Source organism: Pinus tabuliformis, chromosome X (assembly GCF_031772625.1).
Source record: "Pinus tabuliformis cultivar Carrire ecotype Pingquan chromosome X, CPIR1, whole genome shotgun sequence".
In the NCBI taxonomy this organism is placed as follows: Eukaryota; Viridiplantae; Streptophyta; class Pinopsida; order Pinales; family Pinaceae; genus Pinus; species Pinus tabuliformis.
This window is the reverse complement of record NC_142308.1, coordinates 1,696,668,909-1,696,684,679: the sequence shown is the minus strand read 5'-3', so window position 1 is coordinate 1,696,684,679 and position 15,771 is coordinate 1,696,668,909.

Below are 15,771 nucleotides of genomic sequence, written 5' to 3'. Positions count from 1 at the left end.
TGATTTGGATTTGGTGGTGGGATCTCTTACTTAGATGGATAGAGGGATGTCTTTTACCATTGGGCTATGGGGTCAAATGTCAAGCAAACAGAACTGGATCAAGTTCTAAAAATAGTGTTTACAGGGCAAGGTAGCCGAGTTACTTCAGATCTTAAGGCTGGATGGTGAAGTTGGTTTCAATCGGATCCAAAGAGAAATTAAGGGTTCCTTAGACTGAATTTTGAAGAAAGTGAAAGAGGTAAACTGAGATGGGAGAAAAATTAAGGATTCTCAGATCTGGATATCAGAAGAAAATATACAAATGATCAACTGTTCAAAACAGAGTGTACTTAAAACAAATTCTGAGATAAATTTCCAGTTAATTCGTTGAACTTTAGATAACATTTAAATTTACGAAAAACATAAGAAAATAACAAGTTTGACAAAGAAAGTACTTCACTGTAATAGCTAAACACATGAATCCTGTAATGCAATCTCTTTATTACTTAGTCCATTCTGTTGACTTGAAAAATTGGTACAATAACCCTCAGGTTTATGATCAATACAACACTACAAGTGTATAGCAGTCCACACTCAATACTTTGAATTATGAAGTATTTATACAAAAATAAGTTACAAAATATCCCTAATTGTCTTGAGAATTAATCTAGGAGAAAGAAAACCTTCATGCAAGAAGATAGAGACAAATGTTCAACTGAGGTATGTTGTCCCTGTTTATTAGGTTGTGTTGTCTTTATGCTCTAATATTTTGCCTTTTATTCTCTTCCTTGTTGTTGGTCTTCACGTTGGATGTTATTTTCACTCTGACCTTTCAACTGATACACTTTTACCTGATACTCATTCATCTAGCTGGCCGGTCATTATTCTTTTACTGTGTGTTTTCACCCTTACTGTACATTTTTACATTTGTCTATGTATTCCTACAGTAAGTCATTCAATTTCTCCCATGTTTTTGCATTTGGTAATTGGATATTTGTCATTTTCCTATAAATTTCATCTACCTCCGTGTACTTGGAAAAAGTGGGCTTATTCACAAAAAGGTGTTTTACCTCATGCTGGAGGTAAAACAAGTTCTCAAAAGTCTAGTATAGGACCTTGCCAATAGGCATCCCCTTCATAGATGAAGTATTTACCTGATCTCTGGCCACTTCTCTAATTCTTCTGTTGTAGTCCTCCTACAGCATTAATTTATCATTTATTACTAATGGATTTGGCAGACCCTTTTGCCTCAAAACTTCAAATTTAACCATGAAATTGTCTATAGCCAGTTGCATGGTTTGGCAGTTATCTTCCAGGTTTAGCATTAAATTTCTCTTGGTGAGGACCCTTTTTACTTCCAGTATTGTACCTGTCCTATCAGGTATCTCCAATTCCTGCAATTCATACTTATTTTTGGAGTTAAGGAAGTGAATGATCCTAGTGGCTTCCTCTGGCATGTCTCCCAGTTTTGTTTTCACTCTTTGTATGGCTTCTGTAGCCTCCTTCACTAAGTCAATTTGCTCAAAAATTACTTGGATGGATGGCCAAATATCATTGACAGAGTCAATGATATTGGCCCACAATTGTTCCTTGGCTTGGCCAAGTGGTTCCTTCAAAGTCAATTCCTTCTCCAAGCTTTTTATTCTTTCATTCATCCTGGTTGATTTCTGCACTTCTTCTTTGTGCATAATCTGTGCAAGCTTATAGTCAGTCTCTAGACTGGTTACCTTTTCCTTGAGCTTGTTCATTTCTGTGGTATGAATGGATATGTCTTCCATTTCCTTGACCAATTTACTACCCTCATCACTTGGCTGCGTTGTTGTTGTTGACCCTATTGCTGATGTAGACGTTGTGGAAGCTGGGAGGGCTATAGCCATTGGAGTTGTAGGAGCTAATGATGCTACCAAGGTGGATGGTATTGCAGTAGTAACTGTTGGGATAACAGTGGCAGGGGCAATCTCCAGACTAGCTTGTTTTAACTGTATCAAGCTATCTAACTCCTTTCCCATTTCCTTTAGTTGATCATTCAATTGTAGAACCAGGTCCATCTTCTCATCTTGATGTGTTTGGCTCTCCAGAACCTCTTTTGTTTGTGGGTGCTCTAAATGAGGAAGTGTCAGTAGTTTTTTGAGAGCTGCAATGTCCTCACTCTCCTTCTTGATCAATTTCTCAACAGCCTTGATGTCATTGCGATCATGTCCCAGCTCAATTATCAAGTCCTCCAATGACTTGATCCTATTGCCCTTGGCCTGTGAGGAGGCCTTTTCCAATTTGTATTGAGTTGTAATGCTATCTAATGAACTCTGCGGCTTATGTGTAGACATGGCCTTTGCTGTCAAGGTGGAGTAGATCATCTCTCCTATTTAGTTGTGGAATTTAGTCTGGTCAATGGGATTAACATCCCTAACCAACACCTCAAAATATGTTTTTCTGTAGTTAGCTAATGTTTGGCTGCTGGACAATTGGTTGCATGAAGAACACCTGCATTTTTCCTGTTTTAATGTCAAAAGCTGACATAAACCTGCTTTGATTTGCTAGTTTGTGTTTGAAGTATTGGGCATAGGTTTCAGCCTTCAACTTCTCATTTATCAATTTGATTTCCTTATACCTGTCCTTGATATCCTTTTCTTTATCTGCTGGCCTGGTGAAAGAAGAAACCTCAACACTGAGCTGTCTCTCAATCAGTTGAGTGTTAGATGTGAAGGTTGTTGTGTTTCTCCAGAATCCGTTGTGCCTTTTCTTCTTTCCACCATTGTATCAGTGTCAGTGATTTCCACTGATTCAATGGTGTCTTCCTGTTCAGTTACAAGATTAATCTTGGGCCTCTTCCTGTAACTGATCTCGAACTACTCATCTATGGTTTCCATAGCTAAACTGGAACCTTCTTCCATGTTTCTCTTTGGGTTTCTCTCCTCATTTTCTGGAGTCTGTAAAATAGGAATATTCATTGGTTCTCCTAGTTCTGGAACCTGCAGGAAGGAAATTTCATCAATATGTCTCTCTACATTAATCAATGTATTTTCTACATCCACTACAGTATTATCCATGTCAATTAGAGTGTTTTCCAACCATTCTGATTGGTTGGAAAACCTCTCAATGTCTGGTTTGGGATGATGGATGAAAGGTCCCAATTTGACCTTGATCCTCAGTTTATTTATGACTCCATGAGGGTCATACTGCCATATAAAACTGTTTTTGAACTTCATTTGTTGCAAAATCTTATCAGCCTCTAGTCCAGCTTCTCTGGTATTACAAATGAAGGGGCCCAATTGATTTTTCATTTTGAATTGGGTTTTCTTCCTAGCTACTAGGAAGTTGACTTCATTAGAATTGATAATCTGCCTAAAGTATTCTAGTGCAAATATCCTCATTGGGAGGTATTTGGGCAGTTTGTAAGGGGCAAGTTGGCATCCATAAATTCTTATTTCTGTGTGGTTCTGGTACAGATACCAGTCTCCCACCTTACTATTCTTGGCCAACTGTAACACCCTTTTGATCTCTTGGCTGATTCTAGGCTGAGGGCTACTGGTTAGCATATTCATGATTGGATGGACAAATGAATCAATGAAGTCCTTATAAGTGAATGTAGTGGAGTACTTTTGGATCAAGGGTGTCCAATAAATAATTGATCTTTGATTTCCCTTGGTATCCAACTTTTGGATGCTGACAGGGAATTTATCTGATTGATAATACAAGAACATATGAAATAATACAGAAGAGTACTTGAAGACTCTTTTAGTAGATAATCTGGTGAACTATTCATGCATCCTGTCTGCAATGAACTGAGCATAGTTGTAAATAACAGTAGGAGGCTTGCCTGGGCTAAAGATGGAGAGGAAAGCCAGGACAACCTCATCCACATGATCATCTGTGGTGTATCCTAAGATGCAAGAGACCATGGTAATAATATGTTTGCCTCTCTTAGAAAAAATAGTGGCAGCATAAGGGGGACTATCTGTGGGAGTATGACATTCATTTATGATGAAAGTTTGAGAGATTTGGGCTATTTTGCGTAGGTTTAACTTGACATAGAGGTCCAGCAAGTCTCCAATAGACAGTGGGGTCTCATTAGGGCTTGGTTGGACCTGTAACATTTGGTTAATGGATTCTGCAGTGATGGTAAATAACACTTGTTGGTTAGGGGTGACAATAGCTCTTTGGCTAGGAATGTAGCAAGCATGACAGAAAGGGATGAAGTCTGGGAACGGGTGTACTTCTGGAAACAAATATTTAGGCAAATTAGACTCGCAAAGGTGAATATCATCGTTCTGGTTCAAGAATTTGTCCTAACTCTAGTAGTGGAGCTTTAGTAGGTAAGCAGGGGAAGCAGTATCCTTTATTTGAAAATCTTTGTCTACTAATGCAAGGTGGTCGATGTCTAGGTGAGGGGTTTGCAGAGGTCTCATGTCCAAAGTGGTTTGGGAAGCCATAATTGGGTGTAGAGATATGAATTCAACTTGTAGTGGTTTTAGAAGCAGGGTTTAGAAGTTCTGGTATAGTGAGAGGGTAATTTCAGTCTATAAACAGGGTTTGGGGTGTATAGCAGGTTTATTTCCAATTTAGGGAAGTTTGTTTTAATTAATCCAATTAATTACCCTCTCAATGTAAACTGTACGTTTTCGAATTCAGGGGTTGTTCTAGTGTTTCCAAGAATACCTGGAAATTGATGGTTTGACGTGCAGACTTGGTTCAATGGTGAATTCAGGGTACGGTGGATTCAACTGTCAACTGGTTGCTTCAATTAGGTGTCCGGAGCTTCTTCAGGCGATAGATGATGGTCAATTTGGTTGTTTCAGGATCAGGGTGTCGCAAATAGGTTAGCAGCAATTTACAGTGAAAAACGCAAGAAAAGAGAAATTTGGGGCTTTTTCGGCCTTTTAAAGGGTAACAGTCACATTTTGGCATGGAAAATATAAATGAACAGTGGGCATTTTTTGGTCTAGGCGGGGAGGTGGTTTTCTGGGCCATCACACCACTTTTGGAGGGTAAGCAGTATTTTTTGCAAGCACGCGATCTCACCTAGTGCCGCCACGTAGCAGAACAGTGCCTAGGAAAAACCGTGAATCTCACGTGCTCTCGGGTTGTTATTGATTAGTCGATGAACCCACGCGATATGGATGCGCACCATCGGATCTGGGGGTAGGAGATCAGATGGCTATCGCACAGTTAAGTTGCATGGAGGGAATCAGGAAAGGGATTTGCGGGGCCTGGGGTTTAATTACACAGAAATGTAATTAATTAACCAATAAAGTCGGGTTTTTTAACATAAGCAACGGGTCAATAAAGTGGGACCATGGGTTATGTGGCGGGGTTTTTTAACCGCACCAAGGGTTGGTGGGTTAAAAGAGGTTTGTCAAAGAAATATGAAATGGGGGCGGGGGCGGGGGGGGTTAATTAGGTAAAGCGGGGGCGGGGGGGTTAATTAGATAAAGCGGGGGCATAAAAACTTAGGACAAAGGGGTTTTTGTGGGTTTTGAAGGGAAATAGGGAAATTAATAGGGGGGAAGGTAATATTTGCAATGGGGAATGGGTTTCACACTAGGGAAAAGGGCTTTTGGGTAGAGGGGATGATTTTTGAAAGGTAATGACTAGGGAAATGTGTGAAACCAAGGTGTAAGGGTCAAAATGAGGGGAAAAAAGGGATTTATAAGTGATGAAGGGACAATGGGGAAATTAACAAATACACATGTGGGGTATAGTGAAATGACGGAAAATTAGTAAACAAGCTTGTGAATATCTTTTCTTTCTCATAAATCCTCCTGCACATGAAACATAAGATTAAGCATGATAAATGTGCTTTTGACTCAACAACCTTGTGCATTTGCAACCTTTCTTCTACCTACCCTTTATTTATCCTAACATTTTTTTCTTCATTTTATTGGGTGCATTTGAGCTTGCTGACCCTTTATTTCCTTTTCTTTTGACAAGCAAACTATCTAATTCTAACCTTATAACTTCCAATGGCTCAGATTAAACTGATGAGCTCATTTTTATTCTCTACCTAACTACTGATCTGCCAAGGTTAAACAGTTTGGCTAGATGCTTTTTCTCTATCTATCAACATAAAATTTAAAGCATGAATGAGTTAAGATTAAGCTATTTGACCATCATGTATTGTGGCATTTCTAACAAGCTGCACACAACCTTATTTTACAAAGTAAAGTAAAAAGTAGTGGCATTTGAATTTGCACACTTTCATGACCTTTTTATTTCTTTTTGGGGTTCATATTTTTCACTTTTTTTTATCTTTTTCTTTCTTTTTGTTCTTTGATTATTCTTTTAGGACATACCCTCCTTACATTTTTTAATTTTTAATATGGAAAACATTTTGCAGAAAGCAAATGTACAATATTACAAGACTAACCATAGCCATTTCAAAATTATGAATCCTATTATTATAGGACCCTAACAGGGTGAATGGATACCATAGGTGGAAGCCACTTACAATGTCATGGGTAAATTCCATGGGTGGATAAATACCATAGGTGGATGAATACCATGGGTGGATGCCACTTAAAATACTGTGGGTAAATTCCATGGGTGGATGAATACCATGGGTGGATGCCTTTTTCCATTTGGATCATGCAACTTCATTCTAGATAGCGTTGGTGGGAGGTTACTTCGAGCTATCCACCTTTTCTTCAAGCTTCTATGGTGGGTTGGTTGCTGATGTTAAGGATAATCGTTCAAAACGAGAAACTATTCCTTCAAGTTCGGGTGGAACTTCTTCTGGATTTTCCTTTGGAGTATCAGTCATCAACCTCCAAATTTAGCTCTTCTGCTAAAATAGTAGACTTATTTAATATGCCTGGTATATGGAAAAACTTAAAATTTTCCATGAAACCAAAAGGAATTAAAACCCCAATTCATAACCTTATCACGTCTGAAATTTAAACTAAATCACGTGCATCTTTCTGACGCGATCACCATCAGATCTGACCCCTTCAAGTAGAAAGTCACGATTAACTGAGCTATTAACTCAGTTTTATAAATTATCACGACCAATTTTGGAATTAACATCTGCACTTGTTGGCACGCGATGACCATTAGATCTGTTGGATGTGTCTGATCGAACGATTCTGATCTTCTTCTAGGTTTCTCGGGAATTTTTCAAGTTTCCTCATTTCGCCAGACTTAGCACTTCTGCCAAGTTTATTTCTCATCTGTCAGATTCAGGATATTGCTAACTAACTCTGTGATTTCGAAATACATCCAAGTTATTTCAATTCATATTGAGTGAAGATTTAAATGCGACAACACAAGATTATACAAAATCTAATTCTAAAGGGTTAAAACTGGAAATCAACAAAACTCAGAAATATTTCGAAGGAAATTAAAACCTCCAGGATTCAACCATTCATGCACAGTATTCACGGAGATACAGAGAGATTCCAAATTTTACATTCCAATCCTCCTCAGCCAAAATCCCATTCTACTAATTCAAAACTTACATAAATACCTATACATACAACAATCAGATGCTAAACCAATGGATCGAATCTACTTAATCCTAAATAATATCTAATTTTCATGATATTCTCCTCAAGAATCTCAACTAAGCCTAAATACTTGAATTAATTACAATATAATTCAAATCCATGAATTCTAGCTCAAATCCTATCGAGAAAGCTTTGTAAAGTGACAACTAAAGGATCCCACTCCTTTGCTTGTAAACTTTTTTTGTATTTTTGGAATAAAATTCGAAGTCTTTTGTGTTCAAGCCTCATGCTCCTGCATCAGACTCCTGAGGAAAAATTTCTTCATGGGCTCTTGTCCATGAGCTCTTCTACAGAACTGCCCAACTTCTGTAGCATGGCATCTGTCATCCAGGTAACTTCAACAATTGGTTGATCCTTCCACTTGATCAAATACTGAAAATATTCCTGTCCTCTTGTCTTTTTAAACAATCTCTTATCTAAAATATTTTTCTGGCTGCAATACCTTTGCTGTAGGTAATTGTTTTACTCAATCAACCTCTTGTTCTTCTTTATTTTCTGTTGTATCATCTGCATTTCTATTTTCATACCTGTACAAATTAGCAACATTTAAAATTGGATATATTTCAATGTCAGGGGGTAATTCAATTTCATATGCATTTGCAAAAAATTTCCTCAAGACTCTGCACGGTCCAATTTTCTTAAATTTTAACTTGCTATACTCCCTTTTTGGAAATCTTTCCTTCCTTAGGTGTGCCAAAACCAAATATCCAACCTCAAAATTAACTTCCCTCTTCTTCAAATCTGCTCTACTCTTGTACTTTATGTTGTTATCTTGTAACTGTTGTTTTACCTGTTCATGTATTGCTTGAATCACTGAAGCAAAATCTTCTCCTTTAGCACTTCTCATTTCAGCTTTTCCCAAGTCTCTTAATGTAGACACTCCTCTTGGGTTCATTCCATAAACTATATGGAATGGACTTTGCCCTGTACTCATGTTAGGAGAATCATTATAAGCATATTCAGCCTATGCCAAAATTTGATCCCACTATTTTGGATGTTCACCTACAAGACTCCTCAGAAGATTACCCAAGCTTATGTTTACAACTTCAGTCTGAGGATGATAAGTTGAACTAAAACTCAGTTTAGTACCAAGTTTCTTCCACAAGGTCCTCAAGAAATGACCAAAAAATCTGGTGTCTCTGTCTGAAACAATGCTCTTAGGTAACCCGTGCAACCTTACAATCTCCTTAAAAAACATATTAGCAACGTGAGTAACATCACTGGTTTTATAACATGGAATAAAATGTGTTATTTTAGAAAATTTGTCAAGCACAATATAAATTGAATCATTTCCTTTTTGAGCTTTTGGTAAACCCAAAACAAAGTCCATATTACCATATCCCAAGGTCTATCTGGAATAGGTAATGGAACATACAAACCTGTGTTTTGGCTCCTTCCCTTTGCATACTAACAAATTTTACAAATTTTCACATACTTTTCCACTTCAGGTCTCATCTTCGACCAGAAATAAAACCTATTCAACTGCTCATAAGTCTTGTCTGCACCAAAATGTCTTCAAATTTCACCACTATGTTTCTCCTTGATTAAATTTTCTCTCATAGAGAATTTTGGTATGCACAATTGATTTCTTTTAAACAACAATCCTTCTTGCAAGAAAAAATCAAGCCACTTACTTTTGTCTAACAAAACAAGATTTTTATAAGCTTCAAATGCCTCTTTAAAATCTAAATCTTTCTCATATAATTCTTTAAGAAAATCAAAACCCAACACTTGAATTTGACTTTCTTGAATTTAAATGCTTTTTCTACTTAAGGCATTTGCTACCTTGTTTGATTGGCCATTTATATGCTTCAATACAAAATTAAAAATTTGAAGATATTCTACCCATTTTGCATGTTTCTGACTAAGCTTTGGTTGTTGCATAATGTACTGCAATGCATGATTGTCTGAATAAAGTATAAACTCTTTTGGACATCAAGTAATGTCTCCACTTTTTCAATGATCGCACAACTGCATAAAATTCCTTATCATAAAAAGAATATTTCTTCTTCGATTCATTCTGTTTTTCACTGAAATAAGCTAAGGGTTTATCCTCCTGACTAAAAACAACGCCAATAGTTTCTCCACTAGCATCACATTTCACTTGAAAAGGTTTATTAAAATCAGGAAAAATTAAAATAGGCTTTTCAGTGATCTTTATTTTTAACAGCTAGAAGTTCTTTCTGCGTCAACAGTCCATTTAAATGGTTGTTTATCCTTCTTTATAGTGTCAATAATAGAAGCATTGATCTTACTAAAATTCCTTATGAATTTTCTATAAAAACTAGCAAGACCGTGAAAACTTCTTACCTCAAAAACACTTTTCGGTGAAGACCACTCTATGATTGTCTTTATCTTCTTTGGATCCATCTTTAATCCATCAACAGAAACAACAAAGCCCAAATATACCAACTCTTCCTTCATGAATGAACATTTCTTTAAATTTCGTCGTAACTTTTCTTGTTGCAGCTTCTGTAAGACATAATTCATATCTCTCATATGCTCCTCTTTAGATCTGTTGTAAACTAATATATCATCCAGATATACTATTACAAATTTACCAATAAATTATTTCATCACTTCATTCATAAGCCTCATAAATGTACTAGGAGCATTTGATAACCCAAAAGGCATTACCATCCATTCATACAGTCCTTCATTTGTTTTAAAAGCATTTTTCCATTCATCTCCTTCTCTAATCCTTATTTGATGATACCCACTTTTTAAATCCAGCTTTGTAAAATATCTTGCTCCACTTAAACAATCCATCAAATATTTAGTTCTAGGTAAAAGAAATCTATACCTGATTGTTATTTTGTTTATTGCTCTTGAATCAGTGCACATTCTCCAGCCTCCATCTTTCTTTGGACTCAACACTGTTGGCATTGCACAAGGACTCAAACTCTCTCTAATCAGTCCTTTATCTAACAATTCCTGAACCTGTTTTCTGATTTCTTCATTTTCTGTGGGAGTCATCCTATAAGCTGCTTTATTTGGCAGATTTGCCCCTGGAATCAAATCTATATGATGACTGATTTTTCTAATGGGTGGTAACTCATTAGCCAAATCATCTACAATGATATCACAATAATTTTCCAGCATCTCTTGAATTTCAATTGGCAAATCAAAAATTTTAGTGGAAGTAGTTATTACCTTGGGTTTGCAAATCAATGCAAAATTTACCTCATTCTCTTCAATCTACTGCAAGTATTCTTTTCCACTCAGCAATAGAGTCTTTGGATCAGATTTTCTTGATGCATCCTCTTCTTCTATAGGTAGCAATGTATGATTAACACCGTCTTTACCAAATTTGTATGTGTCTTTTTCCCATCATGCATAGTTCCTCTGTCATACTGCCAAGGTCTTCCCAGCAATATGTGGCACACATCCATAGGCATCACATCACAAATAATTTTATCTTTGTAGCTGCCCAACTACAACTCCACTTCACACTGTTCATTCACTAACAACTGATGTCCTTTTTGAAGCCATGACACCTTGTAAGGTGTTGAATGTTTCTTTGTCTTTAATTTCAACTTTTCCACCACTTCTGTAGAGACCAAATTATCGGTGCTGCCACTATCAATTACCATTTGACAGCATTTTCCTTAAACCTTGCATACAATCCTGAACAAAGTCTTTCTCTGCGCTGGTTCAAAAACTTCCTTTGCTAGATTTAACAAAACTTTGTTAACTACCAAAGATTCTCCTTTCTCTGGTACATTTTCTTCTTTTGGCACCTTTTTTGCTTCCTCTTCAGTCTGAGCAAAAATTACATTTCTCTTATTTTTCCTTGCATTTTCTGGGCACTCATAAGCTCTGTGTCCCAGCTTGTTACATTTGTAACATCTAATTTCTCTTCCTCTACCTCTGCCTCCTCTTCCTCTAGAAAAACTCCTTCTGCCACTTGCATCACCTTCTGCGGGTGTATGCTGGTTCGAGTTGCTGCTAGCTCCATCTCTAGGTGCTATAAATCTTCCTCTACCACCTTGACTTCCTCTTCCTCGAAAGTACCTGTACTTCTGGCAGATCGCTTCCTCATGAGTTTTTCTTCAACCTTCAATACCATCTGATAAGCCTCTTCTACTGTTTTAGGAGACAACACACTTATCTCATCTTGGATCTCCATTCTGAGACCATTTATATATTTTGCAACCTTCTCGGTTGTATCTTGAATTTGTCTAGCTCTTATGCTCACTTTGTAAAATTCCTCTGTGTATTCTTTCACTGTCAGAGACCTCTGTCTAAGATTCTACATCTGTCTAAATAATGACTGTTGATAATCACTTAGCAAAAACTTACCTCTCAACTTTGCCACCATCCTGTTCCAATTTTTAATTGGCTGCTTACCAAGTCTCCTTCTTTCTGCCTTCACTCCATCCCACCAAAGTGCTGCATGTCCTTTCAATTTTGTGACAACAAATTTCACTCTCTTTCCTTCTGCCATTTCTTCATAATCAATGAATTTATCCATGTCATTAATCTAGTCTATCAACTCCTCAAGGTTTAAACCTCCTATATAAACTGAAACCTCAAGTTTGGGTTTAGACGTGGATCCCAACACTAATTTAAAGAATATCATTTCAGGAGTAACTTCTACAGGTTCCTCTTCTTCTGCAGCTTCAACTTCAGGCTCACTGACATCTCCAGCACCTGCATCTCTTTGATTTCCCATTTCCACTACTTCTAATCTAGCTTATATCTGTTGCATAGCTTCCAACACTTCAATGTCATTTGCAATTGGTCTTCCTCTTCTTTGACCACCACCACATTTTCGTCCAACTCTGAAAGCCATGTTGGATTTATTTTTCTGATCTTTGAGATCCTGCTCATTGTCAATATGCTACTCTGATACCACTAATGGTGGGCTGCTTGCAGGTGTTAAGGATAATCGTTTAAAACGAGAAATTATTCCTTCAAGTTCAGGTGGAACTTCTTCTTGGTTTTCCTTTGGAGTATTAGTCATCGACCTCCAAATTTAGCTCTTCTGCTAAAATAGCAGACTTATTTAATTTACCTGGTATATGGAAAAACTTCAAATTTTCCACAGAACCAAAAGGAATTAAAACCCCAGTTCATAACCTTACCGCATCCGAAATTTAAACTAAATCACGTGCATATTTCTGACGCGATCACTGTCAGATTTGACCCCTTCAAGCAGACGGTCACAATTAACTGAATTATTAACTCAGTTTTATAGATTACCGCGTCCAATTTTGGAATTAACGTCTGCGCTTGTTGGCACGCGATGACCATTAGATCTGTTGGATCTGTCTGATTGGACGATTATGATCTTCTTCTGGGTTTCTCGTGAATTTGTCAGGTTTCCTCGTTCCGCCAGACTTAGCACTTCCGCCAAGTTTATTTCTCATATGTCAGATTCAGGATATCGCTAACTAACTCTGTGATTTCAAAATACATTCAAGTTATTTAAATGCACAGTGAGTGAAGATTTAGATGTGAAAACACAAGATTATACCAAATCTAATTCTAAAGGGCTCAAACTGGAAATCAACAAAACTCAGAAATATTTCGAAGGAAATTAAAACCTCCGGGATTCGACCATTCATGCACAGTATTCACGGAGATACAGAGAGATTCCAAATTTTACATTCCAATCCTCCTCAACCAAAATCCCATTCTACTAATTCAAAACTTACATAAATAGTTGTACATACAACAATCAAATGCTAAATCAATGGATCGAATCTGCTTAATCCTATATAATATCTAATCTGCATGATATTCTCCTCAAGAATCTCAACTAAGCCTAAATACTTGAATTAATTACAAGATAATTCAAATCCCTGAATTCTAGCTCAAACCCTATCTAGAAAGCTTTGTAAAGTGATAGCTAAAGGATCCTACTCCTTTGCTTGTAAACTTTTTTTGCATTTTTGGAATAAAATTCGAAGTCTTTGGTCTTCAAGCCTCATGCTCCTGCATCACTCTAGCTTAGTTAGCCATGGACAACGGGACCTCAATCTTTCATTTCACCTACCGAGAGAGGAGGGGAGTGAGGTCAGTGGGTGGAAATTCAAGCCTCAAAACTTTCCAAGGAGCTAGATGATGTAAAGGATAAAGAAGCTAGTGAGAAATCTATTCCAATGCTTTTGGAGAGATTGTAAAGCGATTGAAAATTTCTGTCATTCTTCTTTTCGCTACTTCTCTAGCTAGATCTAGAGTCCACAGATGGTGCGCTGAAAAGTTCCAGACAACACAGTGTCCATCTCCCAATGTTCTTCTTTCCTCAACCTCCAAGGAAGCAACTCTATTGCAAATTTGAATAAGGATGTTAGGGTCGAAAAGCTCAATGTGGTCATTAGTCTAGTGAATTCAGGGAGGATGCCCATGACCTTTTCCTCCTTGTCTAACTCTTCCTCTCTCACTAATCATGGTGGTGGACTAAGGATTAAAGAGGTCTATGCAATGATCTTTAATGGTAGTGTTGGGGAGATCGAGAAAATAACTGTGCCTATCAGTAGCTGATCGCAACATGAAGTGATGCAATGGAGGACCATAAGACTAGTATATGAGCAGGGACATAAGGATCGACATAATCATTAACTAATGCATCAGAACGAAAGTGAGGGAGATCACTGAGTGGATGTTGAATAAATGTGTCAGATGAACATAAATAAATCTCATGACTATCACCTAGAGAGCAGTAATGGCGCATGGACGCCACTTGGAGGGCTCAAGCATTTAATTATAGAATGTTGTCCCACCCATTTTGATAGGACTCCACTGCCAATATAACACTAAGATCCAAGAATCTGAAGGTTGACATTACCTAACAAAAAACAAATTCAAATAACTATAGCATATAAAAAACAATTACAAAATTTGAAAAAATATATATTAAAAGCCTATCATATAGGTAATTAAACTATTTTTTTTTAATTAATTGAGAAATCATCTTAAAAGAGAGAAAAACAGACAACTCTAACTACAATATTTTGCTCCTTTATTAAAAATGAGAATATGCTACTCACTTATTAGTCCTTGCCAAAGCATGACTCTAGCAATTGATTTTATCGTTGACCACTATTAGTTTAGCATTGACCAATGCAAATTATAATGTTTAACTTTGAAAAACAAATATTTTTTTTTCAATATTATTGAAAATATTATTTTTTCAAACATTTGGTTGGACCATAACTTGAAGGCCTTATTGTAGCCTTTGCACTGTTGGAAGTGTAACTAGTGACAGTCTTCATAATGTAATTCAAATGTCCTATTGATGTATTTATTATACTTATTATTATTATTTTTCTAGACAAAACATGTCAAAAAGAAAATTAATTATGAGTCAAAGAAATGTAATTGAGTCAAAGTCCCATTTGGACTTTTTGTAAGAAAAGGAAAATTATTTTTTATTTGAGTCCAAGGAGTCAAAATATCACCCACAAGACTAAGTCGGCCCTAAGGGAAACAATTTGACTCTTTTGGACATGTATAGATAAGACAAGTTTGACCTCATTCACTCACCAATCCATCACATTGATTTCTATGCAAGAAAAAAGAAAAAAAATACACGAAAGCCAAAGGAGAGAGAGTGAAGTCAAAAGAGAGAGGAATTTGAGTTTTATGTCCTACTTTTTACTTCAACATACGAGATTTTCTATGGTTTCTAAGGTTGTTACAAGGATGAATTTCGACCATCTACTGCAGGTCCAAATTTTATGTATTTTGACTATAATTGCAGAGGTTTGACCATGTTGACTTTGTTGACGTTGACTTGTTGGAAGAAGGCTTGAAGGAGGGTTGAGTCGGGGTCTTTGTGTCAGTCTTGGTCTTGGTATTGAATCTTAGATATCTCACTTTGATCTGATTTTATAAGAAAGAGGGTTTTTGTTTGGCTTGGAGCCTACATCTTTGTATTCTTTGTCTCTTTTGATCTTCATGTTTTGTATATTTTGGTAATTGCTTGATGAAGAGAATATAATAAAAGAAATAAAAAGCCAATAAACATTCACAAGTAATTATCAAGTTTTGAGAAATCATCATAATCTACAAGCACCTTGATTTCTCAACATGCACAATATAATGCCATGTGGATAACTGTCTCATATTATATTACCATATTTTTTTGATGCAGTTGCAATATTTATGCCATATTTTTTAATATATTTTCATTGTTAATGGGAAGATCACCCAAAATTAAATTTCTTGAAAATAGATTATACTTACCAAAATAACATATTCACCATGCTCACCATAATTTAAGCAAGTATTAGCATAAAAATGGATATGAACTATTTGTTCTTTAACACTTTTATAAGTAAGAGTA